This window comes from Macaca mulatta, chromosome 4, assembly GCF_049350105.2.
Source record: "Macaca mulatta isolate MMU2019108-1 chromosome 4, T2T-MMU8v2.0, whole genome shotgun sequence".
Taxonomy (NCBI): domain Eukaryota; kingdom Metazoa; phylum Chordata; class Mammalia; order Primates; family Cercopithecidae; genus Macaca; species Macaca mulatta.
In genome coordinates, this window is record NC_133409.1 from 2,608,028 (window position 1) to 2,627,484 (window position 19,457).

Consider the following 19,457-nt stretch of genomic DNA (forward strand, 5'->3'; position numbering starts at 1 on the left):
TGATAGGTATTCAGTGGGATTCAACATTAGTAAACGTTCTGACCCAAATCCTGTTGTTCAATGGCGTCACCCCACGGCCTTTTTGACCCAGGTCTGCATCATTCTGTCTTTCCTGGAGTCACTCTTGGAGTGCTCTGTGTGACCCTGGCCTTCTGCAGAGTCTGCCCTTGGCTCATGGCTGGACAGACATTGGCTCTTTGCGTCTCTTGTGTTGTTCACCCCTCCAGCTGCTCTGCAGCAACAATGCCCCTTTTCATTCTAGAAGGTCGTCATTGTGCTTGCACTCGGGATGGAGTTCACATTCCCTTCTACCTGCCAGAGAAGCTCTGAGCTCCTGGAGAAATGTTCCTTTTCTTCTGATGAAAAATGACCGGGTGAACCCCTCCTGCCTCAGCATAATGTGGTCATCATCAGAGGTCGTGAGAAGAGCATAGAAATGCGTGTTTCTCATAATCTCCTGGATGCTAATCACTGCGTCAAAACCTCCTGTGAGCTGGTTTCTCCGCAGAATGGAGGAAATGCCCCTTCCTCTAACTACAGCTGTGCGCATCCCCCTGGGGACAGACCCAAGGCGCCTTGAAACGCTGAAAGGCATTCTCTGTCTTCTGAGTGGAAGGACAGCCTGGGAAGTCCACGGAGACTCTGCTCTGAGTGAGCCAAGCTGGACATTTTCAGGCCCACCTAGCTGAACAGAGGGGATTCTGAGTCAAAGTTTTCTCCTCCTCGCATTTTGCCAGAAAATCTCAATTGCTAGTGAGGAATTCTTTTCCTTTCTTGCCCTAATGAAGTGAGTGACGAGACTGGCTATTTTGCATATTTGCAGGGAGTAAGCATTGTCTGGATTTTCACTGAGTTTACCTCAGCAACTTTTTAAAAACTGTACTCCAAAGAGAGCCAATGTGCCCTTCCTTTGATGTAGAAAACTGCTGTTTTAAAATTCTGCCATTCTGCATCACTCTGATTTTTCTGAATAATTAGACTCAAAACACTCTGGTTTATTCCCATCTCAAAGGTCCTAGAGCAGTGGATGCCGCCTTTGCTTCTGTTTGGTGCAGCCTGTTTGAGTGGCAGGCTCTTTCGCCCTCACTGTTGGCCAGTCCCCGCATTCTGGTGATGCTTTTCCCCTGCCGGTCAGCCCCCAGTCACATTTCCCATGGTGACTCTTTGAACCTCAGCCTTCATGTTTCAAGTCATGAATCCACTTTCTGTTTTCCTGTTTCAGTAGACCCCCCTCTGAGTTTACTGAGCACTTTGAGACCACTCCGTACCAGGGCACAGCCTCCTCATCTCCAAACGCGTGGGTTCCATCACATGTGGGCCTGATCGCACGTGGCAGCTGTCTCCCAGTTATTGCACACACATGTGTGTTTGGTCGGGTTGGCTTTAGGTTCATTAAAGGCAGTGCCCTTTCTTCATGTTTTATTTCTCTCCATCTGCAATGTGTTGTAGAGTGGGGGCACCTGCCGACTCAGGCCTTCAGAATGTAGCTCCTGAGTGCTTGCTGTGGGCCCCATTCCACCTGCTGGGTGAGTGGTGAACAAAGCTCACGGAGCTGCCTCCTCCGAGTGAAGGGAGGACACCAGGCACAACAGTGTAGAGTGTGGAGTCAGGAGCGTTTGGAGAAAAGCAAACAGGAAAGGGTATGGAGCACCCACTGGGGGCGTCTATGTAGAATTATTGGGCATGGCATCAAGGACAGGATGACATTTAGGGGACATATGAGGATATGAGGGGCAGGCAGTTTGGATGATGAGGGGAAGGGCATCCATGCAGAGGAATGGGTATGAAGGCCCTGTGGGAGGCACACACTCAGCATGGCCAGGGATTGGCAGGGGGACCCTGGGGCCGAGTCAGGGAATGGGGCAACCGGAGATGAGCTCAGATGTGAACTGTCAGGTGGGGCATGGCACAGGCTTGTAATGAGGCCATGGTAGGATGCTGGAAGGACTTGGATGATGGAAGGACTTTGACAATGGAAGCCACTGGAGGGTTTTGAGCAGAAAAATGATTAGATTTGATCTTTCCAAAACATAACCCTGGTGCAAGGAGTTTAAACAATGAAGCTGGGGGACATGTTGCCAACAGGATGCTCATGTCTACCCAAATGCAGGTTCCAGGCTTCCAAAACAACCCTCAGCTTCAATGATTTACTGGATGGACTTGTGGAATTCCCTGAGAGCTGCTGTACACATTGTGACACTTTATCACAGGGCAAGGGTACAGATAAAATTAGCCAGGGCCGGAGCACACAGGGCGGCATCCAGGAGAAGCTCTGAGGCAGCACTTCCATCACGCTTGACCCGAGATGAGCTACTTCCTTGGCTTCCGTGTGTGTCAACCTGCGGGGCCTCTGCTGCTGCCTGGCCTGGAGCCCCCACTCAGTCATACCGTCACCATCCAGCAAGCCCAAAGCGCCCAGAAGGAGGCGCTGGAGCGCCCAGGAGCTGAGGACAAAAGTCAGACATTTTGGGGGCACGGGAAGATTTTTACTACACACCTGGCTACTCTGTGGATGAGAAACCATTGAGACTCAGAAATGCTGTCATCTTTGACCTGAATGTATTTTCTTATCCAGGGAAGGAACTGCAAACACAACTAATATTTCAGCTTCTCTTGGAGGAGGATGAATTCCTGTGAATTGATGATGTGTCTGATCTGCCTGTTCTAGTTAGAGAAACACTAAGGGAGACATTCGCGGGTCAAGCATGTCCTGAATTGAATTTAGCTCAGACCTTGGCAATATCATCTTGAGAAAAGAAAAGCTTTCTCTAATGCTGGCTCGCTTCTTTGTTCCTGGGGAAATATAAGTGACAGCCACCTGGTGGTCAGGAGGATGAACTGCCGCCGTGTCTCCACACCCTGTGTGTCCTAACACCGCTGGGAAGCCCACAGCAGATGCTCCGCAGGCCACTGGGGTGATGGGGGCACTAAACGCCCAGCAGGCTTCACATGCTGCCAAAGTCCAGGTGACCAGAGAGTACGTCCAGACACAAAGGCGGGACAAGCCGTTTCTCATTGTTACTGAGAAGCAGCTGTGAGTGAACGAAGCTTACAGAGATCTGAGAGCAGACGGGTACCCATGGCAGGCAGGGAGGCATTTATGAGAGTCCCCAGTGGGCACATATAAAGAAAAGTTAAGTAGAAAAATCACTGAGAACTCATAACTGGTCAATGGGTCCAGGTAGACAATGAGGGAGGGTTTGGAGGATGGTGAAAGGTCAAAGGGGCCCTGATGGAGTGGAGGGTTCAGAAGGAGGAGATGCTGCCATGTTCAGCCTCCAGGAGCCACCACAGGTCATGCGTAGACGCTGGGTTGACTTCTGCTGAGGAAGTTCACAAAATCTGCTTCCCCCAGAGAAGCAGGGATATGGAGCAGGCGTTAAAAAGCAGCCTGCACTCACCTTCGGAGGCCCTCAGAGGGACATCCTCTTCCCAGCCCCTTCCTTTCTCTCCCTCAGGTGCCTTTTCCTGCCTGGTATTGTGTTTGGAATGGAACTTTCACTAGTTGTTGAATGGTGAAGTTGCAAATGGTAGGTGGGTTCTGGCTCGCCGCACCCATCCCACTGGTGGAGATCTTGTGAGAAGGACTCCAGCAGCTTCCAGACACATGACTCTGTTGACTAAAGCAAAATGTTAAGCATGCAAAATGCAAGAGATAACTAGACACACACTGGGTGGAATTACACAGCAGGTGGGAGACTTGGGAAAGATCCTTGTTTTCCCAAGAAGGAAACACTATCTCAACTGGGTGTGGTGACTCACGCCTGTAGTCCTAGCACTTTGGGAGGCCTAGGTGGGCAGATCACCTGAGGCCAAGAGTTTGAGACCAGCCTGGCTAACATGGTGAAACCCCCTCTCTACTAAAAATATGAAAATTAGCTGGGCCTGGTGGTCCCACTTACTCGGGAATCTGAGGCAGGAGAATCGCTTGAGCTGGGGAGGCAGAGGTTGCAGTGAGCCACGGTTGCGCCCGTGCACTTTAACCTGGGCGACAGTGTGAGATCCTGCCTCAAAATAAAAATAAAAAAGAGAAAAGAAAAGAGAGAGAGAGAAAGAAAGAAAAAGAAAACACAGTCTTCAAATCCCATAACCTGAGCACAAAAGACTCTTGGCTCACTGATTGGTCTGGCACCTCCTCCTCCCTGCACAGGGACAGACACTGACCGGGTGTGAGAGCAAGGCCCTGTGAAGACGAGCCTTGGGGACCTCACTGGTATCCCTACTTGGAATTTTAAAGCAAAACCATGTTGCTGGAAGTGAAATCCTCTTCACATTTACGAGTTGTGAAGCTCCATTGGAGGAAACAATCCCTATGGGCCAGTGACCTCGTTTCATCCCAAGTTATCCTCTGATTTTACAACTGGTTCGTTTCTTGTATTTCCAGGATTTATAAATTGCAAGTTTGCTTATGAAGTGGTGGAATCCATTTTTGAATTTGTTTCTTAACTATTGATAGGGCTAGTAAAATTCAAGTGATTGCATAAACCTTAGAAACTAAGGTTAGTTCAGTGAACATTCTTGGTGATATTTCAACAATCCTTGAAGGTTTAACGCGTCTGTGATATTACTCTGTGATTTCGTGTTATCACTGTGTTATGTGCATTCTATGCATGAAACTGTCCAGTAGCTGTTTTTGAGGACCTTGCTAATTATACAGCTGATGGTAGCATCAGTCATTTGTTCAATGTTAAATTATTTTGTACTTGCTAAATGGCTGACATATTATTTTCTCCCAGCAAACTACTTATAGGAAATTGTATGTGCCATGTTTTCTTCCAGCAGCCTTGAATGTGCCACTGCATACTTGCTTGGGTAACAGAGTGAGACCCTCTCTCAAAACAATAAAATGAAAAGGCTCAGGATGAAATAAAATGTTTCAAAACCCACAGCTACTCCCTATGCTTTTTCTATCCCAAGAGCTGTGCTTCAGGGATATAATAAAATAAACATCAAAACTTTCTAAAGGCTGATTTTAAAATTTTTAATTAAATACTACTCAGAACCTTTTCATGGAGTATAACTCAAGTTGTTTTTCAGTGTTTGAAGAAGATCAGGTTCACATTGAAGTCAGCTAATTATTAATTATCAGCAAAGGCATAAAATACACCAGGTGGTAATTTACTTATTCTCTTAGCTTTACTTACATCTTTCACTTCACAAAGCCTTTCTGTATAAATTGGGCAAGTTTGTCCTCTTGGATTTTATCTTATAAACTATATTCGGAAATTAAACGTTAGGGACTTGGGGCATCAGTACTGGGTTTGTCCCCACCACTATGGAAATTTCCTGTGTGAAGCATCTTGGCTCGTTTTGTTCATGATGGGATGCTCTGAGGACTCAAGGCTTTCTCAAGAAACCCTTCCACTCCACGCCATGTTCCCACGGTGTTTGGTGAAGCAGCCAAGCTGCAGTCAGGCCTCCCCACTTCTGCCTGCCTCTGAACCTCACGCTGCTACAGGGCAGGCCCTGTGGCTTGGACCTTTGCATGTTCTTAGCATTTATTGTAGCACAAAGAGGCAGCTATAAGTCTCAAGTTTAGGGAAAAAACTCAGATTAATATAGTCTTGGTTAAAACATTTAATTTTTACTTCCTTACCATAGCTGCCAAATTATTTACTCATGCATTCATTCTTTCATTCAAAATATTTATTCAGCAGAATGTGTGCATTGCTCTCCCTACCGAGACACAGAAACTGAGAAAACAAGCACAATTCCTGCACCAACAGAGCCTTCATCCCAGAGGGAGAAGAGAGACGAGAGTCTCTGTTACAGACAAAGAGAGGTCATTGAAAATTGGACTAAAGGACATATGAGAGCGAATCGGAATGGTTCATGCCTTCAACAAATATTCACGTGTTCCTTCCATGTGGCAGGCACTACCAGATGCTGGGCACCCAACAATGAAGATGCCAGAGGCCCTGCTGCCCTGGGGCCCTGACCAGTGAGGAGCACAGCAGCAGACCACTTAGACATGGTGGCCAGGGAAGGTGTCTGTGATGAGATACCACTTGAGCTGAGACCCAAAGAGTAGAGTTGGACATGTGAGAGAAGTTGTGAGAAGAACATTTCAGAAAAAAAGGAAGAGTGGGAATCCAGGGTTTGTGGTGGAGCAGACCTCAGGCTGAGGTGTGGTAAGGTAAGAGGGAGTGTGGTGTGAGATGAGCTTGGAGAATAACCATAAATTTTTAAAATGGAAGCTGGTAAGTAGTTTTAAACAGGGAGGGTGAAATGATCTGATACTTGTTTGTTTCATTTTGCTTTTTTAAACAGTAAAATATACTAATATTTGGTGCACATTCTGTAGCTTGATAAAGTTTTGCAAATGTAGTTACCATAGATACAGCGGTTCAAGGTACAAAGTATTACCAATTCCCGAGAAGCCTGCTTCCTGGCCTGTCTTAGTAATAGTCTACCTACTTCCCATGAGAGAAACCATTATTCTGATTCTTACGGTAATAGATTTGTTTTGCCTACTTTTACTTATTATAAATGTAACAATACCATAGTTAGTATCTTGTGACTTATTTTATTCACCATTATGTCTGTGAGAGTCTTCTATGTTGTTACATGAAGCAGGTCTTTCTTCTTTTTTATTATTGTGCAATACATTCTATTTACACATCGAACTGATTTGTCTAAGGATGTTGGATATTTGAGTAGTTTCCAGTCATAGGCTGTCATGAATAGTTTCTGTGAACATGCTTGCATGTGTGTTGATGAATATGTATTTATATTATTTGGGGTGCATATCTAGAAGTGAAATTGCCAAGGCATGGGTTATGATCTGTATAGTTTTCGTAAATACTGCAAAACATTTTCCTAGGATCAACTTACATTCCCAGGAGTAGAGTATGCAAGTTTCAGCTGCATCCCATCCTTATGAACAACTGATATTGTTAGTTTTCAGGTATTTTAAAAGAAATTTTAGCCATCTGGAATTGGTTTGCTGCAGCATCACATTATGGGGCCTAACTGGTTGTTGCTACTATGTGGAAACATATACTTTTGTGCCCTAGAATATAGAAATACATGATTTGTATACTTTGGTGTTGTTAATTCATCTCTATTACCTACACATATATTGATGATGATTTTATTGCTTATATTTTATTTTAGTTTAATTTTGTATTGGTTTAATTTCTTAAGATATAAGCTTAGATCCTTGATTTTGCAGCCTTCCATTTTTTTAATGCATTCATTTAAGGTTAGAAATTTTCCTCTACGTGCAGTTCTAACTGTGCATCACCTGTGTTGAGGTGTCGTGTTTTCCTTAGTTATTCTAATTTTGATTTGCGTTATAAGATTCTACTATTGTTACTTTATTATAAAATATCTGATAATTTTTCAGTTTTCTTTCTGTTTTCAATTTTGAGTTTAATTCCACTGCGGTCCGAGAACATTCTGTACTCCATGTGCATGTGAAAGGAATGTGTGCTCTGAAGTTTTTAGGGATAGGTTTCTACACATGCCAATTAGGTCAAGTTTGTTATGCAAATTGTTCAAATGATTACTGACAGAGGTATCTTAAAATATCCTCCTGTGGTTTAAGGATTCTTTTTTACTTTGTTTATTTCTGATAATTCTTGCTTCAGGTATTTTGAGTTATTTTATTGGGTGTATAAAAATTTAGGATTGGTATATCTTTGTACTGAATTGAACCTTTTTAATATTTATGAAACATCTTTATCTCTAATGATATGTTTGCCTTAAAGTTTATCAAATATTAATATAGGTGCATAAGCTTTCTTTTAGCTAGTATCTGCATGGGATATCTTTTATCCATCTCTTAATTTTCAAATATTCTTTGTTCTGATTTTAAGCTGCATCTTTTGTAAACAGCATATATTAAGTTTTTCTTTCTTATTAATCTGAAAATTTTCACCTTGTAATCAGATGACTCATTCTAATTGCATATAAAACAATTTGTTTTAATTATTCCTCCTTTGTCTCTTTCTTTCAAATTAATCAATCATTCTAATTGTGTATAAAACAATTTGTTTTAATTATTCCTCCTTTCTCTCTTTCAAATTAATCAAGTGTCTTTAATTATTCAACTTACCCTGTATTAGCTGGATAATTATATATATTTTTAGTTATTCTTTAGGTAGTTACTCTAGACATCGCAATATGCATCCTTAAGTACTGTTACCATACCTAGGACTATGCAAAATCTTAGCACATTAACTTCATCCACTACTCCCAGCATCTTTTGTGCAATTGTTTACATATATTTTAATGCTACATATATTTCAAACTCTGAATAATAATATTATTTTTGTTTGAATATTAATTTAGAATTACCAACATGTTTAACCCTTCTAGTGCTTTTTATTTCTCTATAATTTTTTTCCTCCTTTTCAGATGATTTTCTTTCATGCTAGGAAATCCCTTTGTGTTTTTCTCTTAATGTATATCTGTTGGTGATAAATTCTATCAGCTTTTATTTTTCATAAAGCCTTTTTTAAGGACATTTTTATGGGATGTGGAATTCTAGATTGGCAGTTGTTTTCATTTAGCTCTTTCAACATTCTTTCCATTTTCTTCTGTCTGCCATGGTTTCCCTCAGAAACATCAGCTGTCAGTCTTATTATAGTTGCCTTGAAGATAATATGTCTTTTTTTCTGGCTGCCTGCTTTTAAGATTTTCTCTTCATCTTTGGGTTTCAGTGGCTTTCTTATGATGTAACTTGGTGAGGCTTTCTTCCTACCTGCCCTGCTTGAGATCTTTTGAGCCTTAATCTGTGGTTTCATGCCTTTTGTTGTTGTTGTTTTAGGGGAAATCTCAGCCAGTGTCTCTTGTCTAATTCTGCTTCTAATGCTTTCATATTCATATTTTCTCTCTCTTTTCCCACTCCCCCATTTCACCCTCCCTCCCTTCCTCCTCTGTTTCTGGAATCAACTTATACAAATGTTTAATTTTTCATATTGCTGCAAATGTCCTTTTGCCTTTTAAAAATTTTATATTTTTTTCTCTTGATGCTAGACAGAATCTTTTCCAATGATTGATCTTCCAGTACTCCACTTTTTTTTTGCTGTGTCTGACTGCTATTAAACCCACCCACTGATGTTAAATTTTAGCTACTCGATTTTTAAATTAGAATAATTATCTATTGCAGTTCTTTAATCAAATTCTCTATATTTTCTTGGATATACTAATTAAACTTTTATTAAAGTCCCCAGCTAAGGTTACTTGTAGGTCTATTTGTATTATCAGGCTTTTCTTCTTGGTTTTCAGTTGTTTCAGTCCTGCTTTTTGGCATGGCTGGTAGTTTTTAATTGAATGGTTGACATTAGTGTGACTAGTATGGACATCCTGGCATTTTTCATCTTTATCTATGAAAGATGTAATTTTCTTCTTGCAAATAGATAGAATATTGGCAAGTCATTTTGATCCAGTTTTATCCAGTTTTAGATTTTGCAAGCACTGGGCTATTTGCAAGCACTGGGCTATTATTTCTGGGGCATAGTTCTTTTGGAAACTCAACTGAAACCCCAAGGTGTTTGGCAAGTCCTCTCCTCTTTGTCAAACTTTGAACTCTAACTTTTGTTTCTCTAGCACCGCACAACAGCTTCTGCTTTATCCTTCCAGTTCCTGTTCCATGCTGGTTTCTAGAAGTCTCTCATGACAGCTTAGAACCCAACAAATGCCCCAGGGAAAAAGTAGACCCAGAATTTTGGGCATAAACCTCTGCATTTCTCTTTTCCCACTCAAGTCCTGACCTCCTTTTTATCCTTAAACTTTAATTTGGATCCTCCCAAACCAGCCAGAGTACCAAAGCCTCTGGCCACTACTTTCTGTTTGGACTCTTTTCTCTAGGTTTCAATTTATAAATGTCTTGAGGGGAAAAGCAAAAGCAAAAAGTGATGCTCACCTGAGTCCACTTCTCTTCTTTTGTGGCTTTTGGTCCTTCAGTTCCTACCTACCTTGACGGCCCTTGGGTGCCCTCAAAAACTAGCCTTATATTGTCATTATTTCTGTGTATGCATCCTCTTTGGCTTTTAGAGTTGTTCATGGCTGAAGGTTGGAGAATTAAGCTGATGTTTTGATAAAAGCTATTACTTTGTGGCCAAAAGTAGAAGTGTCCTAATTGACATTTGTTAACATGCTCTAACTATGCTGTAGAAAATACAGGGTCTTGCTCTGTTACCCAGGCTGGAATGCATTGGTGCAATCAGGGCTCACTGCAGCATCTACCTCCCAGGCTCAAGTGACCCTCCCATCTCAGCCACCATGAGTAGATGGGACCACAGATACACACCACCACGTTTGGCTAATAAAAAAAAATTCTTTTATAGAAGCAGGGTGTTACTATGTTGCTCAGGCTGGTCCTGAACCCCTGATCTCAAGCCATCCTCCCACTTTGCCCTCTGAAAGTGCTGGAATTAGAGGCATGAGCCAAGCCTTCTTTGGCACAATGGTCTCCTATAGGACTCTGGAATACTTATTTCCTTTCTTTGCATGGTTGTTGTGAAGCTCTAAATAGATAATCATAGGAAAGTGCTTTGTAAACCACAATATGCCATATGTTTAATACATAACCTGGGGCTGGAAATCACCTTGGATCATGAAAAGTCAAAGCCCATCTTAAAACATAGAACTCAAGTGCATAATGCCATGTGGTCTAGTTTTGACTTCATGATTTAACCTTGTCCAGTACCATTTATGTTTGGTTAGCAGCCTGGCCCACATTTGGAGAATTCAAAATTCCTAAAAGGAAGAAGATTCTTACAATTGTTAGTGGGGTGGAGCTTTACCGCTTTCTCCCTTGTCTAAAATGCGATTGCAGTGCTTCTCTCCATGGTCGGCTGGTGCACCTGCTCAGCTGCTCAGTGTGAGAAATGCAGGCCCAGGAGACCATATGAGCCAGCAGAGACCCTGTGAAAATTCGTCCCCAGGCTGCATTCCACACCGGGGTGATGGCTCATCCTGCTTGCATCACTCACCTTTGCATCTGGCTCTTTGCCCCATTTGACTCCATCTCACAGCTTCTGCTCCCCAAGACCCAGTGGACCATGCAGCCTGTGCTGTTTGCCTGGTCCCAGCTTTACTCTCCTTAGGAACATTGACGTTTGACATTTGCCAAAAGACTTTGTGCCTACCTTTCTGAATCGGCTGGTGGGTGCTGCATGTGTTGGCCCTCACCTTTGAGAGGTTCTCCCTGGTCATCTGTGTAACAGAGATGAGCTCTGAAATGGCGTGTGCTTTGCATTTTAGGCCAATGTGTTCCTAGAGACATCTTCGTGGGAGTCTCATAAAATCAGTCCCAGGTTATGGTCTGGTTGGAGGTGAGATCCACGTCTGACAGCAAGTGAGAAGGAATCTCATCATCAGGGGTTCTGCATTGTGGACACCCCTCTCCCACAGAACAGCCTCCGTGCACGTGATGGAGAGTAACCCGGCAACCACAAAGGGACAAGACTGGACCATTGCAGAGAAGCCCTCTCGCCCGAAGTGGGGGGAGGAGTAGACCAAATGTGTGGGCAACTGGGGTTCTGTGTGCCCCAGGACACTGGTCTCTTAGGAGGTGCCAATAGAATTGAGCATTGTTCAGTGCAGATTATCATGATCAAATGCTGAGAAATCTCAGAGCAAACAGACTCATGCATTTTTATGGTGGTTACTGAACCAGCATCTTCTGCACATATTGGTCATGGGTCAGTTGTTTTCATGGAATGTCTTAATAACACTCAGAACCAGCTTACATGAAACATACTGGACAATCACTGCCCCGACCTAAGCGCTGGTTCTGATCCAAATGTCAAGCCTTTGACAACGTAGTCTGTGCCCATTTATCCTAAGACTGGCTGTGGTTTCAGACTCTGTCATACAAAAAAAGTTCTATTTTCCCCACTTGTGTAGAAAGCCTGTCTTATATAATGATGTAAGGGTCCCCCTGTCCTTTTAAGTTGTGAGACTCCCCATTTGACTACACAATAGTCCTCATGGAATGCTGCATGGCAACTGGTCAGGAGTACACACTGAGGACTCCAGGTGGTTCCTCATCTACGGGAAGAGCTCACACCGGGGACTCCAGGCGGCTCCTCATCTATGGGAAGAGCTCACACCGGGGACTCCAGGTGGTTCCTCGTCTGTGGGAAGAGCTCACACCGGGAACTCCAGGGGGTTCCTCATCTATGGGAAGAGCTCACACCGGGGACTCCAGGCGGCTCCTCGTCTGTGGGAAGAGCTCACACCGGGGACTCCAGGGGGTTCCTCATCTATGGGAAGAGCTCACACCGGGGACTCCAGGGGGTTCCTCATCTATGGGAAGAGCTCACACCGGGGACTCCAGGCGGCTCCTCGTCTGTGGGAAGAGCTCACACCGGGAACTCCAGGCAGCTCCTCGTCTATGGGAAGAGCTCACACCGGGGACTCCAGGGGGTTCCTCATCTATGGGAAGAGCTCACAGCGGGGACTCCAGGTGGTTCCTCGTCTGTGGGAAGAGCTCACACCGGGAACTCCAGGGGGTTCCTCATCTATGGGAAGAGCTCACACCGGGGACTCCGGGCGGCTCCTCGTCTGTGGGAAGAGCTCACACCGGGAACTCCAGGCAGCTCCTCGTCTATGGGAAGAGCTCACACCGGGGACTCCAGGGGGTTCCTCATCTATGGGAAGAGCTCACACCGGGGACTCCAGGGGGTTCCTCATCTATGGGAAGAGCTCACACCGGGGACTCCAGGGGGTTCCTCATCTATGGGAAGAGCTCACACCGGGCGATCTATCGGAACAACTCACACCGGGGGCTCCAGGCGGCTCCTCATCTATGGGAAGAGCTCACACTGGGGACTCCAAGTGGTTCCTCCTCTGTGGGAAGGACACATGCTAGAGACTCCAGGGGGTTCCTTCTCTATGGAAGGGCACACAGCAGGGAACTCAAGCAGCTCTTCATCTGTGGGAAGAGCTCACACCAGAACAACCTTCCAGCATGAGACTAACTTCCCTGTTGTATCTAACAATGTGGAAGCTCTTGGGGAGTGGGATCACCACACAAGGCAGGGACTAGGGCAGGGAGGCTCAGCAAAGCTCCCCTCGGCTTTGCTGTGGCTGGCAGGGCAGCACCGCTGGTGTGGACGGCCAGACGAGGTGGGGTCCTCAAGCCCCTGGAGAATGCGTTTCTGCATTCCGTGAGGGTCACCTCCCCACTCTGATGAACCCGCCACAGCCTTCAGGGGCTTCCATGCACAGGAACCTTGCTGGCACCAGCTTTCCTGCTCCTGAGCCCAACCAGTACTCTCAAAGCTGAGTCTTCACTGGGACCAGGAATCAGAGCCAGAGTCACGAGGAAGCTGAGTCAGATATCTGCTTCCAGGTTCCCAGCAGCTTAGAAAGGCACTTTTCAGGCTTCTCTTATCTGGGTCTCTTGGGTCCAAGGATCATAATAACAAGTCTCATTCCTGGAAATCCACGTCTGAAGCTTGGTCATGTATCCAGCAACTTTGTCATTTATTATGTTTTCTGTAACTGGGCATTCATCCTTTGATTTATTTGACCACAGAGTATTTTTCCAGCACACTTTCTACTGCTTGCCCCTCTTAAGCCCAGGAATTCAGGTGTTTTCACAAACTGCTTCGAATTAGAGGTAATCATTTGTTTCCCTCCAGTCATTTGGGGCTTCTACGAGATAATGCCTTCATCAGTATCTCCAGACCTCTTTGAATATCTCCCCCAACCCTAGTTGAAAAAAAAGTAAACAACAACAGAAGAACTTCCATGATCATCTTGCCTTCTCTTGCACAAAATTTAGAATCAGTTCCTTTTCAAGGGGCCCTTTTTGATAATTTGAGAATAACTGGGGAGACTGAATCCTGGGCACTGGGGAGGCACAGAATGTAATGAAGATGAACAGAGGGATGGAGACATTTACGGACACATCCAGAAAAAGCAGAAAACCTCCCCATTTTAAAGAGTCAGGCTTTTCGGTCAACATTTGTGATTTTACTTAAGATACATTTACCCTGTTCTAAAGACGGGGTTTATTCATCCAGTCTTTCCTCTTCTTGATTTTGAGCTACCACATTCTGTTTACTGACTTTGATGTACCATGACTTAGCCGGTCCTTAAAACATTTGATTTAATTATAAGTTTGCCCAGTCTCTAGAATCCTGCATTTATTTTCTTTATTGAACTTTAGCTTAAACATCCGGAAATTAGTGACTAAGTCTGTGAGTCCAGATAATTTTCCTTGCTGGGGTCGTATAAGCATCGTCAGTCTGAAAGAAGCAGCGCCAGCCTCCATCCATGGGACACACAAGCCCAGGAGGCCTCTCAGGTCAGACAGCGCCTCACGTCGTTAATAGACAGCAGGCCAGTGCAGACACTAAATACCTTTCATAGTGCATTTGCTAGAGAGGGTGGACAGGCAGAGAGGGAAGGACAGGACAGGGCCCCAGGGAACGTCTAGCCAGGCAGCTGTCATGCAATTGTCAGGCAGCCTCTTTAGGAATGGTAGGTGGTCACGGCTGGTGCCAGGGAGTGAATATTTCCCAACAAACAGGGAACGTCTTGAGCTTGTGGGCAACAACTTCCCAATGAGAACTTAAAATGTGTCCAGGCATGTGCAGAAAGGGGTGAAATGGTGAAGTCTGACCAGTATATGACCTTCCTCTGCGGGAGCTAGACCAGTAAGGGAAAATTTCCCTAAGAAAACATACACATAACTTCAGCTACCAAATGATGCATGTGACCCCTCCCAGATACTGGCAAGTAACTGAGCATGTGGGGATCAGCCAACAGCCCACCCAAGGGAAAAGACAAGGGGAAGAGACCAGGAAAAAAACAGGAAATAGCAAATCTGTAAGAGCCCCAAGCCAAAGATTGTGGGACCCTTTCGAGTGCCCGCTTGGTCCTGCCAAGTGTACTTTCTTTTACTTCTGTAAACTTTCACTTCTGCCTTAAATCTACCGTCTCTTGGCTGAATTCTTTCTTCCAAGAAGATAAGAATAGAGGACCATGGACCCCACCTGGGCTCGCTGCTGATAACATATTGACTTCTGTTCTTTATTTTATGATTGTCTCTTTTTTTCCAGTTTGTTATTTCTTTTTTAGCTTCTTGATGTGGAAGGGTAGATAATTATTTTTCAACTTTTTCTACCTCCTGTGTGTGTGTGTATACATCTATAGGTATTATAAAATATGTATAAATTTCTCTCTTGCACTGTTTAGCTACAACCCACAAGTTTTGATTATTTTTTCAACAACTTTATTTACATAAAAGTGATATACAGTAAACTGCAATCATTCTGATACAAACACTTAGCAAATTAAGAATAGAAGACAACAACTATTAAAGTTTTAGCCCATTCTTTTACCAGGTTATTAGTTTATATTAAAGGACAAATAGTATATAATTCTACTTGTATGAGGTTGTTAGAGTAGTTAAAATCATAGAGACAGAGAGTGTAATGGTGGGTGCCAGGGGCTGGGTCTGGAGGTTAGGGAGTTAGTGTTTAATGGGGACAAGGTATCGGTTTTATAGGATGAAAAGAGGTCTGGATATAAATGGTGGTGATGGCTGCACAGCAATATGAATGTACTTAATGCCACTGAACTGTGCACTCAAAAATGGTTAAGATGGCAGATTTTACTTTATGTGTATTTTACCATAATAAATAATTGGAAAACAATAGAGAGGTGAAGTACTGATACATGACACAACATGGATGCACCTCAAAAGCGATGTGGGAAGTGAAACAAGCCAGACACACAGAAACACATCTGATCTGACCACATTTCTATGAAATATCCCACATAGGCAAATCCGTAGAGACAGGAAGCAGATTTGTGTCTGCCAGGGGCGAGGAATGAGGAGTTAGTACTTAATGACCACAGAGTTTCCTTCAGGGTGACAAAAATGCTTGAGAACGAGTGAGAGCTGAGGCCGCACCACACTGTGAGTGTCCTAAACGCACTTAGTTGTATACTTTAAATGATTATCATGGTGAACTTTAAGTTGTGTATATTTAACCTCAATTTTCAAAATCTAAAAAAAAAAATTTTTAAAGAATAGAATAAAAACAAACTACATTGTTATGCTTAGAGGTGAATTATTAAAAGCCCATTTCTCCATCTGGGAGAAGAAAGACAAGCCCTGCCCAGAGTCCCTGAATAAAATCCCAGCTCCTTGCAAAAGCCAGAGTCACTTGGAGCTTAAACAGTCTGGGGTGTGAGCAGCAAGAGGCTCTAGACTTGTTACTTCAGGTCAGAACTCTCACGTTAGGGCCCAAGTTATCACCCATGTTGTCTGCCTGATTTTCTTAGCAAATTGCTCATGCACCTTGGATGTATAGACCTGGACCTAATGTACCTACCAGAGAGTATTTGGGGTTATAAAAATAAATAATCCTTGAGCAAAATGTCATAAAATTAGTTGGATGGAAATATAAATTTTTAAGTTCTTTACTACTCATTATTTCAACCTAGTTCAAAAATTTCTTAGAAAATATATTCTGGTTTTGAAACTTGTCTCTTGCAAAATTATATTTAGCAGAATTTTCCTTCTTGCCCACCTTAATCCATCCCAGCCCTATGTCAGTTTGCTGTCATCTGGCAAAGCAATTGCAAAGAACCATTTATCAAATCAAACCTCTTGAAAAATTAATGTACTCCTCAAAGTAAAATAATATTAGTTAAAAAAAAAAATTGAAACCTGAATTACTGTGCCTGGCCTTTATTCTCTTTCATTTCCAGTTTTATCAGTGCAAACGTTCATATTGGATGGGCTCAGCCAATATGGGAGTAGCCCCTGAAAAAACAAAATGATTCTTTTAATGGCCAAAGGGAAAATCAAAGAAAACAAAACCTAACATGCTGCAATAAAGGCTTTCAGGACAGTTTTAGTAGTTCTACCAAGTTTTATTTTGTTTGGAAAGCAATGAAAAATTATGAAAATCTCATTTCAAGTCCGAGTTTCAATAGGCCATTAGTCAGAATCATCTAATCCAACATCTTATTAACAATTTTTGGACATGTTGTGGAACTACTTGAGATAGCAATTAAAAGCATCAATGTTCAGACAGTCCTGGCTGTAAGAGGTTTTTATTTTTCCGTGTGCTATAAGGGAGTGTGCAGAAGTGAGCCCTGGCTGCAACTGAAAACCTGGAAGTGGCAGCTATGCCTTGTTTTAGTTCCTTAGCTACTTTCAGTTCTTCTTTCTCAGGAAGGAGGAAAAATTAACTTAATTTTTTTCCACTTCTTATTTGAAACTTAAAACGTGTAACATTTTGGGAAAGATAATGAAATGCAGAGAAACGTGTATGATTATAATAAAGTTGAACAGATGCTTTACTCAAAATATTGATTTAAAAACACACATTTTTATTATGACATTGTTAAATTGAGAATCTGAAACTCTTTAAATTCACACTGATTTAAGAGATTACCATCTGCAGAAAAATAAATGTACTGCACCCAAATGTAAGAGCAACATCTTTCACTCTCTATAGCTTGCACAGTCCAAGGAAGCAAAATATTTTCCACTTTATAAAAGCTTTAAAGCCGCCAAGGGAGATGTGCTGGCCTTTTCGATGCTGGAGCAGAGAGGCCTTCAGCCCACCACATGGCAAAAACTTGAGGAGAGTGGATTTTTCCGGCCGTAATTCAGCAGGAGCTCTGGCCTTGCTTCCAGCACCAGAAGTCTTAGGAGGTGACTGGGAACGCTACACACAGCTGAGGTTTTGGACTTGGATAAAGGATGAGGGTGAGGAGAAATACTCTGCACACGTCAAAGTCGTTTTCAGTAGTGATGATGCCTTTTCTCAACTTTTACCCTTAAAATGGCACTACCATGATTTTGTGTGTGTGAAAAATAACACAAGGAAGGTTTTTTTTTCTGCAGGCAACATTTATTTGAATAAGAATCTTCCAAAGAAAAGATAGTATCTCTAAGTTGATTTAGCTTTTGTTTAAAACAGTATCTGGTTTATCCACTCATTCAAACATTCGTGATCTGTTAATGAAGTCAGCAAATTCTCGTCGTGCCCCTCTCCCCAGCTTTGGATGGAGGTGGCACGTCTGAGCGGATCAGGAGTGCGAGTCCAGGGTCAGGAGCACGAGTCCAGGGTCAGAGCGGACCAGGAGCCCAAGTCCGGGGTCAGAGCGGATCAGGGGCGCGAGTCCGGGGTCCGAGCAGATTAAGAGCGAGCAGGAGTCCAGGGCCAGGCTTCCGGGTTTAAACCTGAGCTCCAGCATGCCCTCTCTTCATTTTTACGGAAAGAATGTTACTGCTGATCATGTCGTGAATCTGTTGTTTCCTGCACTGTTAGGCAGGAAACACAGGGATAAATGTTTCTGCCTGTCAATAACCACACTTGTTGCTGCATTTTTTGCCTTTGTCAACACAGGTACACACTAACTACACGCTAATGGGTCCGATCCGTGGAGTCACCACTGTGTCAAACAATTTTCTTCTCTCTGTTTCATAATATTACTGTAATTTTATGATATTCATAACAACTGTAGTATATATTCTGGCTAAATAAGACTCTAAACATATGTGCCTTATGTTTTTAATTTAGCAAAACATCTGGGGGCACTTAAGTTGCCACATTTGCCCTCATACTTAAGTCAAATACGACTTTATCCTATTTGGGATTTGGGATCACATTATGTGATTACATACAAACAAGTAAACGTCAAACTCACCCCTAAAATTATGTACATACTTTTTAGCATTGCTTTGAGTCCTTCCTAGACCATACACATATACAGATTTATATTTCTAATCCTAATTCTAGTTTTTCCTTAGGAAGCACATTTAGTTCAAAAGTGAACTAGAGAAAAAAATAAGAATGCAAGACGTTTAAAGTCATGTCTGGCTAGCAAGATCCATGCAATGTTTTACATCCAACATTACAGCAAATATAATTAAAGACAGAAATTCTTGACGTCAAAAATTCAGACCAACAGACCGTCTAACACCAAAACCTTGCAGTTATAAATACCAGTGGTGATGAAGATAAATTAAGAAGAGACAACCAAGGCTTTAGTCTTCTTCATAGAAGGCCCCAGTTTTAGTTCTTGGCAGTTGTACCTGAAAAAAGCAGTGGGAAGCTGCTTCATGGCTTCATAGATCTTCTCCGATGCGTTCCTGACCAGACCACAGAAGTAACCAGAAAGAGGTGCAGCCTTGAAGACAGCCCCCTCCATCTCAGGGGTGCCCAATTCTAGGCAATATTCACCCCAGACTGATGGTCTCACCCACTCACTTCTAATGAAGAGAGTATGGCCACAGTAAAGAAAAACAGGGATGTGATTTGCACATTAGATTTTAAAACGCATGCGACTACCATCTGAGGCCTTCCCTTGCTAGGGCTCTCTTTTGTGCTCTCAGATCTTATGCTGGGGAAACACATGTACCTGTTGTGAGCAGCACTGTGAAGACCTCCTTGCAGCGTGGGCAAGGACTGAAGGCCTCCTTCCAGTAGCCACGAAGGAGCTGAGCCTCATCCCGTCAGCCATCT

General features: G+C 43.2%; 1 protein-coding gene across 1 annotated transcript in view; it reads left to right on the top strand.

The window, feature by feature from the left end:
- The window catches only part of WDR27 (WD repeat domain 27), a 309,044-nt gene that overhangs the window by 278,967 nt on the left and 10,620 nt on the right, over positions 1-19,457 (top strand). Inside the window, exon 32 of the mRNA XM_028846955.2 lies at positions 5,874-6,136. The gene's annotated coding sequence lies outside the window, so the exon portion shown is untranslated. The remainder of the gene's footprint in view (positions 1-5,873; positions 6,137-19,457) is intronic.